Below are 25,000 nucleotides of genomic sequence, written 5' to 3' on the forward strand. Positions count from 1 at the left end.
AGAAAGAAAAAAAAAAAAAAAAAAAGAAAAGGGAAAAAAATAAAAATAAAAAAGAAAACGAAAGAGAGAGAGAGAGAGAGAGAGGGAGAGAGAGAGAGAGAGAACGAAGAGCGAAAGAGAAAAAGAGAAAGAGCGAGTTTGTAAGAGCGAGGTAAGAAACGGCGAAACGAAGAAAGAAGAGAAGAAGAAGAAGAAGTGGAGGTCATCGAGGCGTTGACGCGTTAAAACGTCCCTTTTCTCCGTCCACCCTTTCCAACCGTCGAACTCGCACTATTCCTATCTCACTCACGAGATGCTCGAAGATCGCGAAGGGAGGCACAGACCTCGAACGTGAAGAACAAGAGAAAGAGAGAGAGAGAGAGATAGAGAGAGAGAGGGAAGCGAAGGAGGAAGGACAAAAACCGATCGCTTCTCGTGGAAAAAGGATGGAATGACAGGCTCTTCACGCTTCTCCAGGACGAGAAGGAAAGAGAGAGAGAGAGAGAGAGAGTGAGAGGAGAGGAAGAAGGACGACTGGATGAGATCGCCGAAGGAAAGAGAGCAACAGTCTCTTGAAGGAGATAGCGACAAAGAGTGTGTGTGAGAAAAAGAAAGAGAAAGAGAGAGAGAGAGAGAAGGAACGAGTATGACTCAGCCTCCTCCTCTTCGCGGTCGCCTTATTTCTATGTGTTAGAGAAGGAAGGAAAAGGAGCAAGGAAACACAACCATAGAGGAGAAAGAAGAGAAGGTGTTAGTACAGGGGGTTAGGGGTTAGGGGTAAAGAGTAAGGGGTTGGGATAGTGGGGGAATCTGTGGGGGGAAGGGGGCTCAAGAGAAATAGACGAAGCGCGGGGATGACGGCGCGGTAAAGAAAAGGTGGTAAAAGGAGGAAACAAAAGGCGATCGCGTATGAGCGGCAATTAGCCCCTCTAATGGCGCGCGAAACAAAACAAAAGAGTCGAGCGTCGAGTTCAAACACAATAAAGGCACCAGGGTACCACCGAGCAAGCAAGCAAGCAAGCAAGCGAGCAAGCGAGCGAACTAGCAACGGTAGGACGAAGGAGAGGAGAGCTGAGGAGGTAAAGGAGATGGAGGTGGTGCTGTTGGCAATGGTGAAGGAAGAGGAGGAGAAGGAGGAGGAGGAGGAGGAGGTGGCGGAAGAAGAGAAGAAATAAAGAGCCGAGAGGGAACAATGGCGCGCGAGCAAGCGAGCGCCCTGGCACACAACATCGTTACCCGTTCTTGGGACGGTTAGTTGCTGTTGCTCCTGCCCCTGCTCCTTTCTTCTGTTGTTGTCCTCCTTTCTTTCCACTTTCGACTATCCTCCTTCTCTTACTTACTTACTTACTTACTTACTTACTTGCTTGCTTGCTTACTTACTTGCTAGCTTGCTTGCTTGCTTACTTACTTACTTACTTACTTACTTACTTGCTTATTTCGCTTACTTGCTCACTTGCTTACATGTTTCTTTTCTTCTTTTGCTTCCTCTTCCTCCTCTTCTTCTTCTCCTTCCTTCCTTCCTTCCTTCCTTTCTTCCTTCCTTCCTTCCTTCCTTTTGTTCTTTTATTTCTTTTTCTGTATCTCTTTTTTTCTATTTCCTTTCACTTTTTTATTAGTATTTTCTTCTCTCTCTCTCCCTCTCTCTACGTTTTCGTTATTTTCTATTTTTTTTTGCTCTTTTTTCTCTTTTCTTCATTTTATAGCTCGTTTTTCTTTATTTATCCGGTGACACCGGCCCGAACGAACGATGCTGCCTGCTGTCCTTCCTGTAAAAGGGCGAAGAGAAACTGACGGTGGTGGTGGTGATGGTGATGGTGGTGGTGCTGAGGACGAGGGGGTGAAAGGATAGGGGAAGAGGACGGGAACGGGGGGTGGAGCTCGCTTTGGAAAATTAAAAGTCACTAATGAGGCGAGGAGATACTCCACCGTACGGTGGTTTGTACGGTTTGCTCGTTAAACTCTCTTTCTCGTTCTCTTTCTCTCTCTCTCTCTCTCTCTCTCTCTCTCTCTCTCTCTCTCTCTCTTTCTCTGTTTGTGTGTTTCTCTCTATCTCTTTTTCTTTCAGGACACGTTTACCTACGACTTTGGTGAACTTTCTGTCCTCGCAAATGCACCATCTCTTTCTCTCTCCTTCTCTCTCTCTCTCTCTGTCTTTCTTATCGCTCAACGTACATTCCAAACCCTCTATCTCGCGCATCTCACGGAATTTTCAGCGATCTTCGATGCAGATAAACTTTTCTAGGAAATCCGATTTAATCCTTCTCCACCTTCTCCTCCTCCTCCTCCTCCTCCTCCTTCTCTGTCAAAGTTATTTCAAGGTTTCCTTTCTTTTTTTTTTATTTTTCTTTCTCTTTCTCTTTTCTTTCCACTCTTCTTTTATTTGTTTTTCTTATTAATTAATCGAAACTCCTCGATAGTCTATACGATTTTTACATCTTTTTTATTATTCTCCTTTTTTCTTTTTTCCCCTCTAATTCCTTTTAATTTCGATTATCGTTGTAAAACGATACGATGTAAGTGAATGTTGGATTAAATCGATAGCGTAGGAGGAGGAGAAAGAGGAAAAGGAGGAGAAAGAGGAGGAGGAGGAGGAGGAAGAGGAGGAGGAGGTCGAACGGGGATGTTAACTATCGTTATATCGAAGTTCGCCGCTTGCTTGATATTTGCGCAAAGTCTCACGCAAAATGTGAAAGTAATTATACCTGGAACTATCGAGACTATATCGAGTTGGGCCCGAGAACATGCGCTCGCGCTTGCACTTACGGCCTAGTAAAGGAGATAGATAAACGAATATATATATATATATATATATATATATATATATATATATATATATATATATAGATAGATAGATAGATAGATAGATCGTACGTATACGTATATTTAGGTAGGTATCTATCTATGCATATACATAGATTAAATACATACACATAGTTTAGTTGTATTCTCAAAGCAGAATCGAGTGTGTAGACGTCGTACCTAATAGAACTGTCCGTTTACCTCGCCATTACCAAGTCAATTATGTCTACTTTCCATGCCGGCAGCCTACCATTATTTCGTCAACTACGGTTCTTTATTGGATTCTCCCCGGTATTGGATGTTTGGCTTACTAACGCGCCAGCTTCAACGTTATAACGGATTATATTATCTTTGACTGTGTAACAGTCTCTAAAGTTTAAAAATAAAAAATTCACCGTGCCTACATCGTAAGGTCACCCGGGTACCACAGTGGGTACTCATAAAATATATCTTACATTTTTACGCGTACCAATGATAGTTACTCAAGTAACTAAGTACTTACTTACTTACTTACTTGCTTGCTTGCTTGCTTGCTTTCTTACTTGCTTGATCTATTCGCTTCGCTTTAAAACTCTAAGAAATGAAATGAAAGGAAGAATAAAAATTTTAAGGAAAATATATTCGTTGTTATTCGTAAAATAAAAATTTTGTTTCTTTGATCGGATATTTTTTTAATTACCTAATGTACATACGTCAGAGAGAGAGAGTGTGTGAGAGAGAGAGAGAGAGAGAGAAAGAGAAACGAATGATATACTTACTTTATTGTCTCTTTTATACGTAATTTCGATTATCCATTTTCTTTCCTTTCTTTTTATTTTTCCTTTTCCTTTCTTTTCATTCTTCTTTCTTCTTTCGTTGTTTAATTAGCAGGTTGTTATAGGAGGACTCATCTCGTCTCTCTCTCACTCTCTCTCTCTCTCTCTCTCTCCCTCTTTCTCTCTTTCTTTCACGCTCTTTCTCAGTTTCTGCCTGTTGTTCTTTCTCGAAGCTTAGAAATTAAATGGAAGTAAGTTGGCGGGAATCATTGGAGCCGCAATTTTTTTACGACGAGTACGTATGATATCGGTCTCAATGCGAAGAAGAGAAAGAGTGTAACCATAGACAGAGAGAGAGAGAGAGAGAGAAAGAGAAAGAGTATGTGAGAGAAAAGGGATGAGAAAGGGCGAAAGAGTAAGCGAGGGAGAACCGTTGGCAAGGAGCAGCTGACGCCTCGAGTTCTTTAATTAAAACTGACCGCCCGCTTTTCTTCCTCGGCCGAGCAATAACGAGATTTATTTCATAATACCTCCGAACTAGCTGACTCTCTCTCTCTCTTTCTCTCTCTCTCTCATTCTTTCTCTTTTTCTTTCTCTTTCCCTCTCATTCTCTCTCGTTACGAGATAGGACGCGAAAATGTCTGCGAATTCTCCAAGAGAGTAAGCAAGAGAGTAAGCATCAGCCAGTTTCCTTCGGTTTTCCTTCGTTCCTTCCTTTCGTTCCGTGGTATCTTCCTCGTTTGCAGAAAGCTCACGATTAAAATAATGGCCGACACCGGTAATAATCGTAATATCGAGTGTGTGCCTTCATCCAGTGATAATTAGAAAATATCGATCGACGTTGTCCCTCGAGTTTTTTATTTACGCCATTGTATTAAATATAAAAGGGTTCGGGTTATATATAGTTCGGGCTAATGAAAATATCTTCTTATCTCTTTCTATTTTCTTTTTCTTTTTTTCTTTTTTTTTCTGTGTTTTTTTTTTCTTTTCTTTTTCTTCTTTTTTTTCTGGGTTTTTTTTTTTTTTTTTTTTTTTTTCTATGCAACCGAACGAACGGAATTCATCTCGTCCGATGGTGAATGATGATTATTAGAAAATAATAACTGATTGAAATTGCATTCATTGCGCGACAAAGTTACGAGTATGAACAATTACGTAGATTAGAGAGCGTTCGATCTCAACGATCGAATCATTGTTAGACTGACAGACAGAGAGAGAAAGAGAGAGAGAGAGAGAGAGAGAGAGAGAGAGAGAAAGGACTTTAATCAGCCGTTAAAAATCTATAATCGATGGATCGTATAATCACTCGAGGATAAATCGATCCTTGAGAAATACATATAATTTGATTCTTCTTTTTTTCCCCTCTATCTTTTTTTCTATCCTTTTTTTTTATCCTTTTTCTTTTTTTTTTTATTCATCTATTTCCTCTCTTTTCTTTTTTCGTCCTTTCTTTTTATTTTCCTTCTCTCTCTTACTCTCCTTCTTTTTCTTTTTGTGTTTTTTTTCTCTTTTTTCCCTTCTTTTCCCTTTCTCGTTCGTCGAGAATCACAAGGTAAAACCGCAGCAGAAACGACGATTACGCGTTTATCTCGCGCTTATTTTACGCGATCGTGAGAAATCGATTCGTGAGAGCGGAACATTGCATTGGATCGCTTCGTTGCTCCGGTCAATTAGGGAAAACTCTTTATCTCTCTCTCTCTCTCTCTCTCTTTCTCTATGTCTCTTTCTCTCTCTCTCTCTCTCTCTCTCTTTCTCTCTCTCTCTCGTGAGATATGTAGAAGATATTGATTTGTATAGTCGCGCGTGCTCCTGACCAGTGCCGCGTTACAACCGCGTCGGTGCCGGTCGGCATGAGCGTCGCGACGGCTGCGGAAATTAACCGCACTACTATTCACTTTTTTACTCGTTCTTCAAAGATTTCATACGAGTACGTTATTAACATACTTCTTTAACGTAACATAACATATCATGAAAGAGTATAAAATTAGAATCGTCAATCGATAATTCATCAATGATATATTTTTAAATAGAATCATTATGACAATTTAGATTCTTTATAATTAATTATAACGTATTATTTTCATTCTTTATATACTGATTAATAAAAATAAGAATTGATTTCGTTCTTTTTTTTTTTTCTTCTTTTTATATATATATATATATATATATATATATATATATATATACAATTAATTGAAATAATCATATAATAATTAATATGAAAGGAAAAGAACGCGGATAACACTTTTTCTCATTATAACAAATTTCTATATAAATATATATACATATATATATATATATATATATATATATATATATATATATTCAATATTCATAGCTTTATTGATAGACATAATATAATATACACGTACACATGTAAAGGAAACGGTGAAAAATCGATTAGTCGATTAAACACGATAATCTTCTTTTGGACGAGTTTCTCGCGGTTGAATAAAAAAAAAAAAAATTGATCAAAGAGCGAAAAGTGAGATAGTAAAGAGAGAGGAGAGAATGAAAGAGAGAGAGAGAGAGAGAGAGAGAAAATATATGAGGAAGAAGAGTATATGTACATATATAGTAGGGGCGGAGGGAGGAGGGTACAATAAAATTTATTACGCTTAAATCGTATCTCGTAAAATAATGATAGCGCACGGGTACGGAGACTGTGCGCCTCACGTTCACGCGAATGCGCCATTTATCGGCACTCGCACCAGAGATTATCTCGACACCGTAGTACAAGGGCGATGGCGTCGGTCAATTATCGTCGTCGTGCAGGAAATTTAATTGATCGTGATAGACGATCAAATTGCGGAGAAAAGGGATGAGACGCTCGATTTATATATATATATATATATATATATATATATATATATATAAATTTATATAAATATATAAAAATAGAAAGAACGAGAAGTTGTTAGTAGCCTTTCGTTACATTTCTTTCTCTCTCTCTCTCTCTCTCTCTCTGTCTCTCCCTGCTTTCGAGAGGAAAGTATGAAATTAGCACGGAATGTCGTGGGCGCATCTGTAACAGCCAACAATTTTTGCGTACATATACTATACATTCCCTTTTTCGTGGAATCAGCCAAAAGAAAGAAAGAGAAAGAGAGAGAGAGAGAGAGAGAGAGAGAGAGATGGAGAGAAAGAGAGAGAAAGAGAGAAAGAGTATTTGACCGGGTAAACTTCGTGAGCCCGGGCCAATTATTTTAACGAGCAAGTCCGATCATTCGTGGAATGAGCTCGGTAAGAAGGAATCCTAATAAGCATTGTGAATGTATGAAATTGAAATTGCTATATATATATATATATATGTATATATACATGTTTATATAATTATTTCATAAATGATCAATATATATAAATGTATATGTCGAGTTTTCTATTTTGTATAAAACCCTAGAAAAAATTTGCATTGTTATTGTTATCTTCTTTCTACGTGGTAGGCCGTGTTTAATGCAGACTCTTCTTCTTTAACTTCTTCATCTTCTTCTTCATCTTTTTTTTCATCTTTTTCTTCTTCTTCTTTTTCTTCTTCTCCTTCTTTCTTCATCTCTTATCCCTTCTTCTTCTTCATCCAAGGTTCAGACTCATTTTTCTTCTCTTGTCACTAGCGACACTCGTTTCCCTTCAAGCACTTGTTTTTTCTTTCGTTTTTTTTCCCTCTTTTTTCAACTCTTTTTTGTTTTTTTTTTTCTTTTTTTTTTCTCTTAAACCCTTTTCTCTCCCATCGTTTTAGTTCAACCTGGCTACTTTAATTTTGTTCACGTTTTAAAGTTTTATCGCAAAGTATTTGACTAATGTCGGACATTATCAAAAATTAATATACACGGATAAGTATAGATATAAAATTTATCGAATAGTAGAATATTTGAAAGTGTCAATCGTTAATCTTAGATAATCGATATTGATTATGGGAAATGTTTGATAAACAAGTGATAAAGAGGAAGATAATTCGAGGTTAAAAAAAAAAAAACGTTCTATTAAGAAAGACATCTTAAACTGTTTATATGCAAAATTCAATTTTAATCAATAATAATAATAATAATAATAATAATAATAATAATAATAATAATAATAATAATAATAAATTACCTTCGTACCTTCGTATACGTACTACTATATTATAAAACGAATAAATATATTACAAGGAATCTAATCGTAATTAAATGTATATACGATAACTAGGATAGGTACGATATTAAATAATGCACAATTATCAAGTGAAATCGCTATTAATTACAGTGTAGGGAAAAAAGGAAAAAGAGAAAAAGAGAGAAAAATTATAAACAAAAACCAAAAAGCAAAAACGAAAAAGTAGAAGAAGAAGAAAAAGAAAAAAGAAAAGAGAAAAAGCGAAAGGGAAAGACCAAGGAGAATTCTTCAGCTCAGCTGTTATGTCTCTGGCGCGCTTTGGTGGCGGGGGCGCGTATGTTAGGCGCCTACTATACTCTCTCTCTCTCTCTCTCTCTCTCTCTCTCACATGCGTGTATCCGACGTGTTCACGAGTCGCCGTTGGCGTCCTCATCCTCGTCGTCTTCGTCGTCTTCGTCTTCGTCGTCGTCGACGTCGTCGTCGTCGTCGTCTTCTTCGGCGTCGTCGGCGTCGTGGACTATGTGTACATGCGCGTATGCTTTCGAGCACGCGCGCGCACGCTCGTTCTACTCGGTTGGTTGAGTGTGTGCATTGGGACTCACACGCGTTGCCTCGTGTATGTCTGCGAGAAGAGCCAAACGAAGGGAGGCAAGCCAGTAAGCTCAGGCGCGCCGGAGCGGCGAGAGAGCAGCCATTTTACTCGAACGCGGGTGGTAAACGCCGTGCACACCACCTGACGCCTCGCGTCTATTCTCTCTCTCTCTCTCTCTCTCTCTCTCTCTCTGTCTCCTTTTCCTTCTCTTACTTTCTCACTCTCTCTCTCTCTCTCTCTCTCTCTCTCTCTCTCTCTCTCTCTCTCTCTCTTTCTTTCTCTGTTTCTCTGTCTGTCTCTCTGTTTCTCTGTCTGCTTTTTTTTTCTATCTTTCTCTTCTTATTTCTCTTTTCCTTATTTACATTAATAAAATACACGTGACATACGCGTTCGTCTCTATTCCATCGTATGCGAATTAAAATCGTCGTCGTCTGCGCAAGGTAAAAGAAAAAAAAACGAATAGAAAATTATAATAAAACGAAAAGAAAAGGAGAGAAAAAGAGATAGATAGATAGATAGATAAATAGAGAGAGAGAGAGAGGGAGAGAGAGAGAGGGGGAGAGAGGGAGAGAGAAAAAGGGGAAAAAGGGAATTAGGTAGGAAGTATTTCTTAATTAAATTTTTGTGAATGAGAGAGTGATTGAGAAAGCGAGAGAGAGATGGAGAGAGAGAGAGAGAGAGAGAGAGAGAGAGAGAAAGAAAAGGAGAAATACGTAAATAAGAAATAAGTAAACAAAATAAATAATAGTTAAGGACTTTTGAAAAAGAAACGCTACTTCGCGAGTGAATTCAAAGAGGATAGAAAGAGATTCGTTCAATCGGAGGTTCAGTGTAGAGGAGAAAGGTGAGGGAGGAAGTGATGGAAGAAGCCTCGTGAATGCGACGGCGATCCGGTGCAGCGTGCACGTGCGCCACGACGGTGGTGAGACGAGTGAGAGACGAGCTCGGTTAGGTGAGACAGGAGAGAGGGAGCTTGTGCTGCGTGTGTGCGAGCGAGACAGGCTATTTGCTCCCTCTCCAGTCTCTTTACTCTCTCTCTCTCTCTCTCTCTCTCTCGCGCGCGCGCGCGCGCGTCTTCTCTTTCTCACTCTCACTTATTCGGAAGCATGCCATGTGTTGTATACGTGTAAGAAGGAGAAAGAGAGAGAGAGAGAGAGAGAGAGAGAGAGATAATATTTCTCTGTGTGTTTACGTGTAACGTGTACGTGTATGTGTATCATAGTTTTATACGTATTTGTGTGGGCGACAGGAGCCAGAGGGAAAAGAGGGAGAGAGGGACGTCCAACGAACGCGAGGAGGTGCTCTGTACTCCTCTTGTAGCCACCACGAGGTGAGGCTATTCGTTCTGCGCAGGACCGTTTAAATTCGCCGCCTGCTTTGCATACCGCGTTTTCGCCGGCCCTACTCCACCCCCTCTTTACTCCACACAGCCCTCATCCGCCTACCCTCATCGCGACGGCCACAGCCAGCAAACTCGGCACGACCCGCCCTTCGCGATTTTCCCTGACCAACCCCTTCGTCCAAGCGACGAGACGAGATGCATTTCGATACGCTTTTCTCCTTCTTCGTCTTCTTCTCCTTCTTCTTCTTCTTCTTCTTCTTCTTCTTCTTCTTTTTCATCTTCTTATTCTCTCTTCTTCTTATTCTTTTTTTCTTTTTCTTCTTCTTCTTCTTTCTTCTTACGTTAGCTTTCCTTTTATCTCTTCTTTCTCTTACTCCCGAGAAAGTAATGAGTCTTATTAAGGGCCGAATGAGAGGCAAGAAAAACTTTAGTCCTCGTTTACCAAAACTTTGGAAAATTAGCTGTTTCATCTTATTATCTTGGAAAAACCATCGAGAGTTCATGCGTTGTTTTATTCTAGGATAATAAAGTTTTCTTTCAAATAGATTTTCAATCGTTTAATTTCGATAATATTACGTGTTAACAATTTCATGTGTCAATTTTCTTAGATCGGACGAGCGTGTTATAGATCGGAAAATTTGGCGGGACGATGACCTAGAAATTTTCCTAGATGACGTTTGTTACATCTTGATAACTATTCTCTTTCTTTCTTCCTTTCTCTCTCTCTCTCTCTCCCCCTCTTTCTCTTTCTATCGTCTTTTACCATTCTATCGAAACTCGAAATATCCGCGTCGCGTAATTAACGGCTCTCCCTCGTCTCGTCTAATTCCGTCTCGAAATTATTTCGCGCGCTGGGTCAGTCGAGTTACGAGCGAGAAAGCATAAACTTTGTCTCGAGAAGGCGGACGCGCGTCGTTAATTGTACGAAAATTTTGAACGCGGACGTACCGATTTACTGCGCAGATCATTCGCTATACGTATGTACGTAATATATATGTTTGCCTATATACATATATCTATATACCTCGTGCATATATAATGTATATTTATATATATATATATATCATATATATATACATATATATAAAAATATACGTATATATATATATATGTATATATATATATGTATATATATATATGATATATGCATATATGTATATGTGTATGCGTGAGTGTGCGAATGTGTACGTATTTATATATCTGTATATACGTATTTTGACATGGGTATATACGATGCTCAAAAGTCTTTCTGGCTGCACGCTCGCGTTAATGCTGTCTCACGTAATGAGCGACTTGGCTCCGACGGACGCATATTTTCTTTTACGATGCCTAAATATAATCTTAACGATGTTCTTATGGCCTAGAGCATGGTCGCCTTCGAGAAATTCGAAATTCTGCGCTGCTGCTTCGAACCACCAAAGCTTTACGTGCCGATCTCGATTTACCCCCTCACCTCAACCCATCGCCATCCCCTATACCCGCACTCACATCTTGTAGCCGAACTAGCCAGTCCCCGACCACCATAGTCAATTTTCTTTACTTTCTCTATCTTTCTTTCGCGAACACTCTCACTTTCTTAATATCCTTCTCGAATATTTCGTTTCGTTTCGAAAAACAACGAGAACTGTCTAATTGTTTAACTTCAATACGATACCACGATCTTAAAGATATTCCCGTAAAATATATCGATCGATCTCTTGTCGTCTTTTAATTCGATAAAAAAAGAAAGATAGAAAAAAAGAAAAGAAAATCAGAATAAAATTCTTTCGCTTGACTCGAAATCTACGAGATAAAACTGACTAATTTTTTATTATTATTAATTCGATATTTATATTAATTAATCGCAATCGTAATATTTCGTCAAATAATCTATTTCAAAAGCGACAATTTTTCATCGTCGTTATCGATTATTATCGTATATATATATATATATATATATATATATATATATATATATATGTATCTGCACGTTATATAATTAACTGTAGTTAATTTTCAGAGTGGAAAGTCGAATGAAAATCGAGTCGCATAACTATAACTTTTTCTTCTCGTTATGTCAGAATGAGGGACGAATTACGTTCTCGTTACAGCATTTCCTCGCTGCATCTCTCTCTCTCTCTCTCTTTCTGTTTTTTTTCTCTCTGACGATCAAGGATCGAAGTCACGTAGAGGTGCGCGTCGATCTCCGCGAGCGATCGTCACGCGTCGACCGATTTTCCCATAAAACCCACGGAACAACTTTCGATCGACGCCAATCAACGATTATTATCCGCATGTTCGACGATCCTCGTCAACGTTGTCGTCGTCGTCGTCGTCGTCGTCGTCGTCGTCGTCGTCGTCGTCGTCGTCATTGTCGTACTCGTTTCTTCGATCTTTCGCACGATCTCGATAACTTCTTGATATCTTTCAAGAGGATCGAGGAAAACGATACTAAACGTGATATGATAAAAAAGAAAAAAAAAATGACAATAAAGGAAGGGAGAGAGAGAGAGAGAGAGAGAGAAACAAAAAGAGAGGGGGGGAAGGGGATATTTAATACAAAGTCGTGTGAAAGGAAAAAAGAGGGGAAGACAAGAAAAACGATAAAAAAAGAAAAAAGAAAAAAACAATGGTTAGAATAGCACGACGATAATAGATAACGAACGTTTCAACTTGGTGTCGTTTAAAAAAGGTGTTAAAATCCGATTCGATTTTATATTATCGAATCGAAATGGCGGTAGTAGAATAATGAATGATGTATGTACGCGCGGGATAATTATTGTGCCTTCTCTTCTCTACTCCGTACTTCGCGAGAAATCACGTTGAACGATCGCTGGAAACAAACGCCGCCGGCATAGGTCGTAGAGATACGTCGTATCCTACGTATACGTATGTACGTACTTACTTACGTACCTATCTACCTACCTACCTACCTACCTACCTACCTACCTACCTACCTATCTTCCTTCCTTCCTACCTACCTACTCGTACCTACCTAATATACAACAACCGAGTTTATCTTCTTCCTCTTCTTCTTCTTCTTCTTCTTTTTCTTTTTCTTTTTCTTCTTCTTCTTCTTGGGCAAGAACTTTCCATTGCCACAAGAGAATATGGTCCCTGTGGTATTATTACTCTTTAATCAAAAAAAATAAAAAAAAAAAAAGAAAAAAAAAAAGAGAAAAAAAACAAAAACAAAAAAGAAAAAAAAGAAAAAAAAAGAAAAGAAGAGAAGAGAAAAAAGAAAGAGCAAAAAATTCGAAATGGACCGTACGTGAAGTTAATAGAGAAGAAATAAGATGGAGAGTGTGGGGGAATGAGAGGGTGGGGATCGAGGAGGAGTCGAGAAAAGAAATTTTTTTTTCTCGTTTCTTCTTTTATTTAGTTATATTTTTTACTTTCTTTTCTTTTTTTTTTCTTTTTTCCTTTTTTCCTCATATTTTATCAAAGGGGTCTCATTAATATCTCTGGTTCGATTTCGAATAAGTACTTACTTACTTAAGTCTGTCTCTCTCCGTCCCGGTCCGTCAGTCCGTCTTGTTCGATATTCCTTCTTTTTTTTTCTTCTTCTTCTTTACGTGAAACAGAAAGAGAGAGAGAGAGAGAGAGAGAGAGAGAGAGAGAGAGAGAGCGAGAGCGAGAGGAAATAAAGGAACGACTTCGGAAGGGCTTTCCACTTGTCGTTTTTTCGGTGCCTCGCGGTGACATTTGCGTGTGGCCGTGGCAGGGAGGATGGGGGGAACGTTCGCATCGACACGCTCGCATCGACACGCCAGACGACAATTAACCCGACAAACCAAGCAACCGTCGTTTCTCTTCCCCTACCTCTTCCCGCCCCCCCCGATCCTCCTGCACCTCCCTTCATACCCTTTCCCCCCACCCACCCCCCTTTCGATGGGCCCCCTTCGCCACCCCATCGAACTAGAACTAACGTCCCTTTCTTGCCACCAAAGCGGGGGGTGTAAACCCATCATTATACTGATTATTCTTGCATGCCGGCTAATCACAAGCTGTCGGTCTTGTCATTGTTTCACTACGGATCATTATTACTTTTTTTTTTCTTTTTTCTTTTTTTTTTCCTTTCCTATTTCCTAAGCTCCCTTTCTCCTCTATCCTAGTTCTTTCTCTTCTTTCACTCTCTCCTCTCTCTCTCTCTCTCTCTCTTTCTTTCTCTCTCTTCATCACTATCTCTATCTTTCTTTCTCTATTGCTCTTACAATCACTCCCTTTCGTGGAGAGACCATCCATCGTGAGCCGTTTAATCCCACGCGCTCGCTCTTTAGCTCGAGCGAAAAAGCCCATTAGGAGGGAAGAAATTAAAGCCTCACTGTGTATGCGCGGCACGGGCTCGAGTAGAATCAGGGGTAGGGGCGGGTGGGGGGAGGGGGCGCAGGAAGGAAGGGCGCGGGGTTTGAAAGGGGTAGGAAAGGGATTGCACGTTGCTCGCTCGTTCGTCCGTCCGTCCGTCCGCTCGCTCGTTCGTTCGTTCGTTCGTTCGTTCGCTCACTTGCTCGCTTGTTTGCTTCCTTGTTTCCTTCTACTTTCTCTCGAACGTTTCTTCCAATCGAACTTCTTCTTCTTCTTCTTCTTCTTCTTCCTCTTCCTCTTCTTCTTCTATTTCGTCTGCTTTTTTTTCCCTTCGTTCCCTTTAGAACACGTCGTATGCGCTTTCTCGTCTTTCCTACTCTACGAGAAAAGGAATGAATTTGATTTATACGAAGAGAGAAGAATATTCGGGACAACGGACTCGTTGAAGGATGGACGCGATGGGTGGGTGGGCCGAACCCGATAGAATCGCCAATATGAAGGAATAGAAACAAAAAAAAAAAAGAAAATAAAAAAAAGAGAAAAAAGAAAAGAAAAGAGAAAAAAGAGATGTAGAAAAATGACGAAACGCTTAATTTTAACATTCGTATATTTAGTTTAGTGTCGTATAGAAACAAAAAAAAAAAAAGAAAAGAAAAGAAAAGAAAAAAGAAAACAAGAAAAAGGAAAATAAAAATAGAAAAAAAATATTTATGAACCCGTTATCGGTACCGTAGACAGAGATGCACGGATTTCGTACGTAACAAATTTACTAAACGCAGCAAGTATCTTCGTCGAGAGTACGAATAAGGACAAGAATAAGAATAAAAATTAGAGAGGGAGAGAGAGAGAGAGAGATAAAAAAGAAATAAAATAGACACACGATTTGCAAGTGTAAGACCGAAGAGAAACGATCGTGGGAGATGAAAAAGTAGTATAAGAAGAAGAAGAAGAAGAAGAAGAAGAAGAAGAAGAAGTCCGCAGTCTCGCAAAAGAGAAGGACGGAGAATGGTGGGGTTAGGGGGGTAGCGGGAGAGGGCGAGGGTGGTCGGAGAGGATAGAAGAGGACGAAATATAAAATAGCGAGGAGCGTCGGTGGTACCGGTTAGACTATATGCTCTAATTTTAGGCGATTGCCTCGCTCCCTCACCCAAGGATTATAATTAGATACAGAAATACCCGACCCGACTCAGCCACCCACCGGCCAAGCCAGCCGAATGCGCGGGTGCGCGTTCTCGCAATCCCGGATCACAACGAGAAAGCTTGAAAGCTCGAAAGCTCGCGAACGAATTCGCTTAAACGAGTGAGCGAGACGACGAGCTTTTGAAAGCTCACGAATACACGAGTTTTCTACTGTCTCAAACCAGTCGACTCGTTCTCGTTGATGTCGTCGCATAGCCATTCGTATCCTTCTGTCTCTCTCTCTCTCTCTCTCTCTCTGTTTCTCTTTATTTCTCTTTTCATCTTGTAAGTGGAAAGAGCGAGAGCGAACGAGCGAGAGAGAGAGAGAGAGATCAAGCACACACATAAACACGTACACACAAAAGCCGTCCACATTCTGATATGCGAATCCGAAACGTTGCGCGTTCTAATTTTAAAGTTTCCACGGGCAACACCGTGCTCGCTAATCCAAATTTCGTGGAAACATGAATTTTCCCACTCCCTCTCTCTCTCTCTCTCTCTCTCTCTCTCTGTTTCTCTCTATCTATCTATCTATCTATCTGTCTTTCTTTCTCTTCGTTCAAACAGATTCTAATTCAAGAATTATCCAAATCGAATTTAATTCGTTGTTTAGCGTAATGTTTAAGTAAACATTAACGTTTTTACGTTTCTCGTTCTAAGGGATTTTTTATATAGAGCTAATATTACTTTATACAAGATCCTATTAATATTAGGACAGTCGTCTGTCTCTCTCTCTCTCTCTCTCTCTCTCTCTCTCTCTCTTTCTCTCTCTTCTCTTTTTTCTTTCCTTTTTTTTTCTTGTTTTTCTTTCCTCCATATTCTCCATCCTTTTCTTTCACGAAAGCATTAACCCTTTTCTCAGAGAACTCTACGCCAGGTTAGAAAAGAGTATAATTACTCTCTCGAGAAAAGGTCTTGAGTTTCTTTCTTTCTTTCTTTCTTTCTTTCTTTCTTTCTTTCTTGAAGAAATAGATCGATTCCATTCGTTTTACTTTACTTTTTCAATGATATTCTTCACGTCAACAAATATATTTGTATATATATACATATACACACACACACGCACACACACATATATATATATATATATTTACGGACGAGTAAATAATTAATTAGAAGCTTGGTGCGAGGAAGGATTCGATGGCGGCGCAGCTGCGTTAGTTCACCCCTAACAGGGCTTAGTCTAATAGAAGTCCGCGGGACTCGTCTGGCAAGCAGGGGGTAACCTCGACCCCCTTCTAATGCAAGAAAGAGAGAGAAAGAGAAAGAGAGAGTAATTATCCTAGGAACCAATCGATATTTCGATCAACGTGTCGGCCTTTGATGCTCGTCGTCGAAAAGAATCGACGAGACTAGCCGAGGCCGTTAGTCTAACCGCATTATCGTGTTTCCTACGTTATAGTTAGTTGGCAGTAACTTCCTACCCTTTTTTCGTTAGGCCCACGATCAACTTATCGTCCGATCGTAATTTTCACACGTGGAAAAACTATACATACGTATATGTATAGGGCCTGCCGATTCATTGATAACATTGATTATCTCGAAATATTTTACATCATCGTTCTTCTATAAATCATTTAAATCAAATTAAATATCATTAGATCTTTTATTAATCATTAAGCTTAATTAAAATATTATCAAAGACTATCATTTATTTCGTTTGTATCGATTCGCTTCATTCTTTTTTTTTTTTCTTTTCTTTTTCTTTTTCTTTTTCTTTCTTCCTTTTTCACCATATTTTCTCTTCTTTTCTTAAAATATAATCGCATCTTTTTCTTTCTTTTTCTTTTGTGTTCTTTTCACTTTTTTTTTTTTTTTTTTTGATTTTTTTGACTTTTGTTTTCCCTTTTCTTTTTTATTTCTTTTTTCTTTTTTTTTTTTTCCTTCGGTTACTCCGTTCTTCGAACCGATTCGAGTTAAAATTACGTCAGGCTCAAAGATCCCTCAAGCTTTCGCGAGCTTCTCTTTCTTAAGAGAAGTGAAGAAAGGTGGAAAGGTTTATCTTTCTCTTTTCTTTCTTCCTTTTTTTTTTTTCTTTTTTTTTTTTTATTCTGACTTCGTGGAATACGAAATAGTGGTGTATCTCTTCAAAGTGTCGGACACGAAGAGCCAGGAAGAATTTCTTTATCGATTATTATCGACTAAAAGCACATGCCGGAACGTGCTGGTAGAAACGAATAGAGCGGCTCCCATGGTGTATACCTTATGTATTTATAAGATCTTTCGTCACGACGACGAAACACAAAATGCGGCGGCCACGGCAAAACGATTATTTAATCGGCTTCTCCCGTGCCAAACGCATTACATTATCTCTCTCTCTCTCTCTCTCTCTCTCTCTCTCTCTCTGTCTCTCTCTCTCTCTCTCTCTGTCTCTCTCTGTCTCTCTCTTTTTCTCATTCTTTCTTTTTTTTTCTCTGTCTGAAATGCTCCTATCAAAAAGTAGGAAAGATAATCGAACCATGAAGTCTACATTTCTCATATCATATTTCTCTCTTTATTTCTCATTCTATTATACATATCTTGGACGATTGCCGCGTTTGAGAATGAAATTAGAGCATAAGCCCTATTGTATTAATACAATATTTATTTAACATGGTATATAGTATTTATTTATGTCAAATCAATTTCATAATAAACGTTAAGGCGACGACGACGACGGCGACGACGACGATGGCGACAGTTGCAATGGTCAGTTTAAAAAAAAAAAGAAAAAGAAAGAAAATGAAACAAAATGAAAAAAAAAAAAGAAATTATATCTCGAATAAAAATATCGAGGATCTTTTCAATTTCTTCTTTTTTTTTTCTTTTTTTTTTTTCTTTTTTTCCTCTCTCCCCTCTCTCGTCTTCGTACATCGACAAATACATATATTATATCAGATCTTTCCTCTAACCAAATATTCCCGAATATATTTCCCGAAGGATATTTTTTTTTTTTAACGATGAAAGAGTTAAGAAAAAAGAACGAATAAGAAAAGAGAGAGAGAGAGAGAGAGAGAGAGAGAGAGAGAGAGAAAATTGTTCGGCAAGGAACGTCAGGGAGAACTTTCCTTTGACAAGACCTATTGTACAATAATATTTTTCGAAATACCATCTAAGAAGATTTCGTAAATCAAGAAAATATTGGAAAGGAAAAACGGGATCGAGAATGAGATCTAATATAAAGTGCAACGTGGATTGAGAATAACGTTGTTGAAAGTGGTTCTCCCGAGGGCAATACGCTCGCGATACGGACCTCTTTGGTTCGTTACAATACGAAGACTGGCCGGTCCCACAGTCCTGCCTGATTGCTGGTTAAAAGATCAGCGAAGTGTGACAGGGCCGTTTCTCCGTCGCGTTTCAGGAGAAAGAGCGAGCCGAAGGGGAGGGGCGGGGAGGAGGAGGGAGGGTAGGGCGAGGGAGGCGTACACGCGTTCACATTGGCGACACACTGGAAGAGAAGGAAGAGGATAAGAAAGAAGAAGAGGAGAAGAAGAAGGAGGAGGAGAAAGAGGAGGAGGAGGAGGAGGATGAGGAATCATGGTCTCTAATTTTTACGGTGTAACCACCTGAGCGTCTCTCTTTTCTATATATTTACAAGTACAACCAAGCTGGCCATTAAATCCGATAATTAATCACAATCGTATCTATTAACGGGCGGCCTTAATTGCTGTTATCCGCAAAGGAAAGAAGTACTTCTTCGCTAGGAAAAAAGTCGAAGGAAGAGGGAGGACTTACTTGGACGGACCGACCCAGGATGTGACCGAAGAATGGGCCTTATGTTGTTCTCTTTCTCTCTCTCTCTCTCTTTCTCTCTATTTTTCTTTGCTTCCTCCCCTTTCGTGCGAAACCGTCGACGAAAATTTCAGAGGTTAAAATTCAGAGCAACGACGTTTATCCTACTGATATATGACCATATCTCCTCATTCGGATATATTTAATAACTTTCGTGTGATATGAAGATGATTAAAAAAAAGAAAAAAAAAAAGAAGATGAAAAGAAAGAAAGCAAGAAAAGGAAAAAGCAAAAAAAAAAAAAGAAAAAAAAAAGAAGAGGAAAAGAGAGAAAAATGTATTTATCGGCAACGTAAAACAACTAATTTCGTTAAAACGTACTTACCAAATTAGCCGGGCTCCGTTCCGTGAAAAATAAACGTGGAAATAGTCCTTAGGACGTTGACGCTAGGAAATGGCGGCATCTTCGAGGCGACTCTAACGATGCTCGCGCGCACCGTACAACCACCATCGAACTCGTACACAGCTATCTACTTACTTTAGTGGTCAGCGTGGAAGAAAAGAATTAGCTAGACGGGGGCGCGTCTCATCTAGGTCACTCACACACGCTTCGTATTCCCTATCTTTTTCTCTCTCTCCCTCTCTCTCTCTCTCTCTCTCTCTCTCGTACTCTTACGAATACATACATACCTACATACATATATACATAGACATAGGTATAGACTAAGACACACATATGTGCTCGGGTGCGGCGCAAGGAGGCTCATTACGGGACGACGGTGGCGAGGGGACGTGCAGCAAAAGAGGCGAGCGTTAATTAAGAACAGACTCGCCACCCCCTAAGTAAGGAGCTTCGGCCGAACAACCCCTGCTTCCTTTCTCTTTCTCTCTCTCTCTCTCTCTTTCTCTTTCTTTCTTTCTCTTTTCTTCTTCTTTCTCTTATTCTTTTTCTTTCTCCTTCCTGTTCACTTCCTCCTATTCTTCCTCCTTCTTCTAGTCTACCATTACCACCACTAGTATCTTTAGTTACCCCGAGCATCTCCTTTCTCTCTCTCTCTCTCTCTCTCTCTCTCTCTTTCTCTACTCTTTCTCTACTCTTTTCTTCCCGCAACCCACGAAGTCTCCTTCCTATGTCCAGGACGCCTTAGTTCAGAGATGGAAAATTCTCTCAGTGGTATCTAACTAGACGAGTTACTGGCGAGTACCCATATCCAGAACATCGAGTCTATATGGACGGAAGCTCTGCAAGGGAAAAGGATGATATCGTGAAAAAAAAAAAAAAAAAAATTAACAGACATCATCCAATATTCTATAACGATAGACGATGAAATTGTCAAGTTAAACCTCATCAGCGTTTTTCCTTCGATCTTTCTATCTCTACCTGTCTATAATACCATATTATATATATTTCTCTCTCTTTTTCTCTCTCTCTCTCTCTCTCTCTCTCTCCCCCTTTCGGCTTCGATTTTCACGGATTTCCATCGTGCTGACCCGGCAGGGTACCGCGATTGAGACGATTCCTTTTCACACGCTCGGACTGTAGAAATCTTTCGATGAGGACTTGGACTATCTAAAGATAAGTCTACGATCTCTCTCCCTCTCTCTCTCTCTCTCCCTTCTATCCTTCTATCTTTCTTTCGTAGCATGGAAAAGGCGACTATGCAAATCCCGTAAGAACGGATAAAATTGACGGGACGAATCATATTCTTGAAATCTTTCGAAGATATAATTTTTTCTCTTCCTTTTTCTTCTTTCTTTTCTTCCTTTCTTTTCTTATTGCCTATTATACGCGTGAAAAAAAAAAGAAAAAGAAAAAAAAGAAGAAAACGTTATACATCGTATATAACGGATATTGTTCGTTGTTTTGTTCATCATCGAAAAACCATAGACAATATAACGTATAAAGTTGGGACAATGATGATCGTCCGAGATCTCATCGCGACGACACGAAGGCACACATGTCGCGAGTGTGTTACACAATGGCTCTTCCTACTCTCTCTCTCTCTCTCTCTCTCTCTCTCTCTCTCTAGCGTTCTTTAGTCCGCCGAAAAAAAAAGTCACCCAACTGTTCATCATCCCCCCGAGCTACGGTAAGCTCCCTTCCCTATGTTAGGGGTAAGTCCCGCTCTTCGTTCGATTGTTTCCAACAGGTTTGCCAGCTTTTGTTTCAGTCTCAGTTCTCATGCACCCAGAAACTGGTCATTGCTCGAACACACCTCCCATGCCCCCCCCCTACACCCCTCTCCTATCTCCTTCTCGTACCCCCCTTCTCATCCTACCCCACCCCGCTCCCTCCTCACTCCAACCCTTAGAAGCGCCTTCTGAACAATGACCTTCGAGGCCGTTAGCTCGACGCGAGCAATAACGACCCGCATTAACCGGAACGCAAAGAGAAAGAGAAAGATAGAAATAGAAAGAGAGAGAGAGAGAGAGAGAGAGAGAGAGAATGAGAGAAAGAAAGAATACCCCATGAACAAGAGGAGAATTCATTCTGCCAGGACTCGATTTAAATCGGATTGTACGTTGACGGACGTGTCTAGGATCACGTTTTATCGAGATAATGTAGCCCTGATTTAAATCATGATTTAGGTTACGATACGTTCCGTTACGAATGCCTTCTTCCAATATCTCTCTTTTATCCACTTTCGATTAGGGTAAACCAACCAGCGAATTTATTCAGCGTTAATCCAAACTTAAGATGAGATCGAATGAATGAATTAAAAAATTACGATAATAGAAATCGAATAATATTTCAAATGAAAGATATCGTATTAAATTATTTCGAATGATATGATAGAAAATGGTTTTTTTCTTCCATTATCTTACGCTTATTTCGAATTACATGCATCGTAAGAAGAAGAGAAAAAAAAAAGAAAGAAAGAAAGAAAGAAAGAAAAAGAAGAAAAAAAAAAAATCGCGATGGATATCTGACAAGCGTCAACAAAGAAATAATAGGGTTGACAATAATCCACTCGTTTGTTCACGAAGAAATTAATAAGAGAGCGAGAGCGAGAGAGAGAGAGAGAGAGAGAGAGAGAGAGAGAAACGGGAGGAGGGTAGAGAGATAGGCGTCGAGGGTTTTTCTTCGTGTTAAATCGAGAATCGGTTGCGGCCCTTTCTTTCTTTTTTTTTTCTTTTTATTTTTTCTTTTTTTCTTCCTTCTTTTTTCTTTTTTCTTTTCTTTTTTACGTAATTATTCGCCTTTCTTCGCGGTAACCTTCCAGCGTTGAGAATTGTCGGTGTTAAGCTTCTAGACGGGCTCCATTCCTTTTTGCACTTTATTTATATGTGCATGGGAATTGACTGGAAATGACGTTAAATGCTTTCCTCGTAATCGCGATGACTTGGAACGATATTCAAGACTCGTCGTCTACGTCATCGTGCATTGCATAATGGTAAGGTAAAGGCTCGTTTAAATAAATTACACTTCGTGTCCTTACCTATGTATGTACATACGTATATGCATACGTACGTACTTACGTACTTAACTTAGTTACTTACGTATATAAGTGAGGTAAACGGCAACAAAGCAAGAACGTTTGTTCGATCCCTTTTGAGAAAAACAAAAAAAAAAAATGAAAAAAAAAAACGAAAAAAAATGTCGAGAAAAAGAACGAGATAATTCAGGCTTTAGGGATCTCGTTCGAGAGAGATTAAATACGCCAATAGAAGGTCGTTTTATGAAAGCGTTTATTATCTCTTTCTCTTCTCTTTCTCTCTCTCATTTTGACTCTGTCAATCACTCTTTGCAACTTTTGGAAACGATTTGACAATCCTTTTCAATATCCTTCCTTTACGATCTAAACAATTCTTCGGATTTTTATCGTTGAAATTAATTCGTAAAAGGACATTATTGTTTATATTTAAGGTTACCGACGATGTTACGTAAATATAAAACGCGACATAAGTATAAATACATATATCTACGTACGTACGTACGAAGGCCAGAAAAGGATCGTCTGTGATAGAGTAAAGGTCGTCGAAGTGATCGCATACATAGATATATACATACATATATATCAACAATGTTATACGACACTGGTATACGTACATACGTACACATACATATAATAGACGTAAGTATACATTTTCGAGGTTGGTTTAGATTAGGTGATCGATGAACGAGGAGAATGAGGATGGTGAGGGAGGAGAAAGAGGATGGCGTGGACGATAGTCGTAGAACGGAATTGTAGAAAGAATCCTAACTGAGCTGTGAAAAAGAAACAAACGAATGAATCCGCAAAATTAAACAAATACCTTATTGACACGCTTGATCCTTTGGTACAGAGGTAGCATCCCCACCCCCTCTACCAACCCAACCCCACCGGTTCTTTTCTTAAGGGGGTGTGAGAAGGAAGACGATGGCGATGGCAAGACCACCACGTTGATTCTGAGGGGATGAGGAAAACTGAGAAAGAAGACAAAGAGAGAGAGAGAGAGAGAGAGAGAGAGAGAAAGAGAAAGAGAGAGAGAGAGAGAGAGGAAGACAGACAGAGAAAAAGACTTGGCAATCCGAATGAACGAACTACATCGCATACAGGGTCTTAGTAGGACTTAACGAATATTGCCGTCGATATCCAGAAGCCTCGATATCCAGCTCTTTCTCTCTCTCTCTCTCTCTCTCTTTGTCTCTTTCGCACAAGTACGAATAAGAAAGAAAGAGAGACTCACGAATTTCTCTCTTCGGCAAGTCGCCAACGATTCGACGAATCCCCGAGCCTTATATTTTTTTCTTTTTCTCTTTTTTTCTTCTCTTTTCTTTTCCTTTTTTTTTTCTTTTATTTCTCTTTTTTCTTCTCTCTCTCTCTCTCTCTCTCGATCGTTCGTTTTTAGAATCGACATCTTTACAACTCGCGTTCTCATTGTTGGATATTAAAATATATAGATAAAACTATAAAGAGCTATATACTTTGATACACATGTCTTTCTATCTGTGAGTGCTAGGAAAGAGATCCACACGTATTTATGTATATATGTATGTATGTATGTATGTATGTGTTTATATATATATATATATATATATATATATACATATATATATGTATATATATTTTCACGTATCTACAAGTGAGTCAGATTTTAACGGCTTTTCTGCGGACGAACGCTAAGCGCTTGGATGAGAAAAGCTGAAATAGTCGTCGAATTGGATTTCTCGAAGTAGGCGTTATCCCGATGACGTACTTTGATGTCTTTCAATACACCTTAGAAAAAGCATTCGATCGTACTTTTTCGTAAAATTTCGTACAGAACGAACGAACGAACGAACGAACGAACGAACGAACGAACGAACGAACGAAGGAACGAACGAACGTTGAGATTCAGAATTTATGTTACGTCACGGAAAGCTTTCTGGGTTGTTGCACGCTGAGTTAAAGAGAATAAGAGAGAGAGAGAGAGAGAGAGAGAGAGAGAGAGAAAGAGGGAGAGATAGAGAGAGAAGGAGAGAAAGAAGAGACGGAGGACAGGGCAGATAAATTAGCACGAGTAATGAAGACCGAGCTTCGCGTCTGATTAAACAAACACAGGGAAGAAACGAGTCCGCTTGGTTCCACGACGGACGAACGTTTCTAAAGAGAGAGAGAGAGAGAATGAGAGAGAGTGAGAGAGAGAGAGAGAGAGAGAGAGAAGGAGAGAGGAGAACTGGTGGAAGTAGAAGAAGAATCTGCGATTCTTACTTTCGACCAAGCGAAGAGCCCCCGTTCTATTCTGCTTCTAATTAACTAAAGCGGACGTGGTCGCACATTCCAAGATATTGCTTTTGACTATTACTCTTCCACGAGTTCTACTACTTTCTTTTCTCTCTCTCTCTCTCTCTCTCTCTCTCTCTATCTCTCTTTCTCTTTCTCTCTCTCTCTCTCTCTCTTTATCTTTCTCTCCCTCTCTCTCTCTCTCTCTTTTTCTCTTGGTTGCTTGCTTACTTAGTTACTTACTTTACTTTCTTAGCTTTATTTCTGCCCTGGCACACGACGTGCCTTTTAACTTATCTCTAAAATTCTTTTTCCTTGAGAATAACCCGTTAAGATTTCACGGTTAAGATTCATGTAAAGGAAAATTCATATCCGATTAAATTTGATTTCTTTATGTAACGGGAATAAATTGAAAAAAAAAAAAAAAAATCATACGAAGATCTTTTTCTTCAGTAAGAAAACTCGGGGAAAGAGGGATAGGTAGGAGTTGGGAAAGGGAAGGAAAGGAAGGAAGGGATATTTTATCATTTAATTTCGATAAATAATCGATTCAGATTTTGCTTCGATCGTAACAATTAGGA

The 25,000-nt window shown here is 39.4% G+C and overlaps 1 protein-coding gene across 11 annotated transcripts in view; it reads left to right on the forward strand.

The window, feature by feature from the left end:
• Positions 1-25,000, forward strand: part of zfh2 (Zn finger homeodomain 2) — a 408,385-nt gene that overhangs the window by 60,810 nt on the left and 322,575 nt on the right. For 5 of the 11 annotated variants that reach the window (XM_035878910.2, XM_085656324.1, XM_085656321.1 and 2 more), the window contains exons 1-2: positions 8,931-9,148; positions 9,467-9,547. The exons of 1 other annotated variant lie outside the window; for it this stretch is intronic. The gene's annotated coding sequence lies outside the window, so the exon portion shown is untranslated. Of the gene's footprint in view, positions 1-8,312; positions 8,339-8,515; positions 8,658-8,930; positions 9,149-9,466; positions 9,548-10,440; positions 10,541-25,000 lie in introns of those variants that run through there. 5 more of the 11 variants (XM_085656317.1, XM_035878909.2, XM_085656318.1 and 2 more) reach the window with 5 other exon arrangements.

The sequence above is a fragment of the Vespa mandarinia genome, chromosome 4 (genome assembly GCF_050613455.1).
Source record: "Vespa mandarinia isolate Hongniang chromosome 4, ASM5061345v1, whole genome shotgun sequence".
Classification (NCBI taxonomy): domain Eukaryota; kingdom Metazoa; phylum Arthropoda; class Insecta; order Hymenoptera; family Vespidae; genus Vespa; species Vespa mandarinia.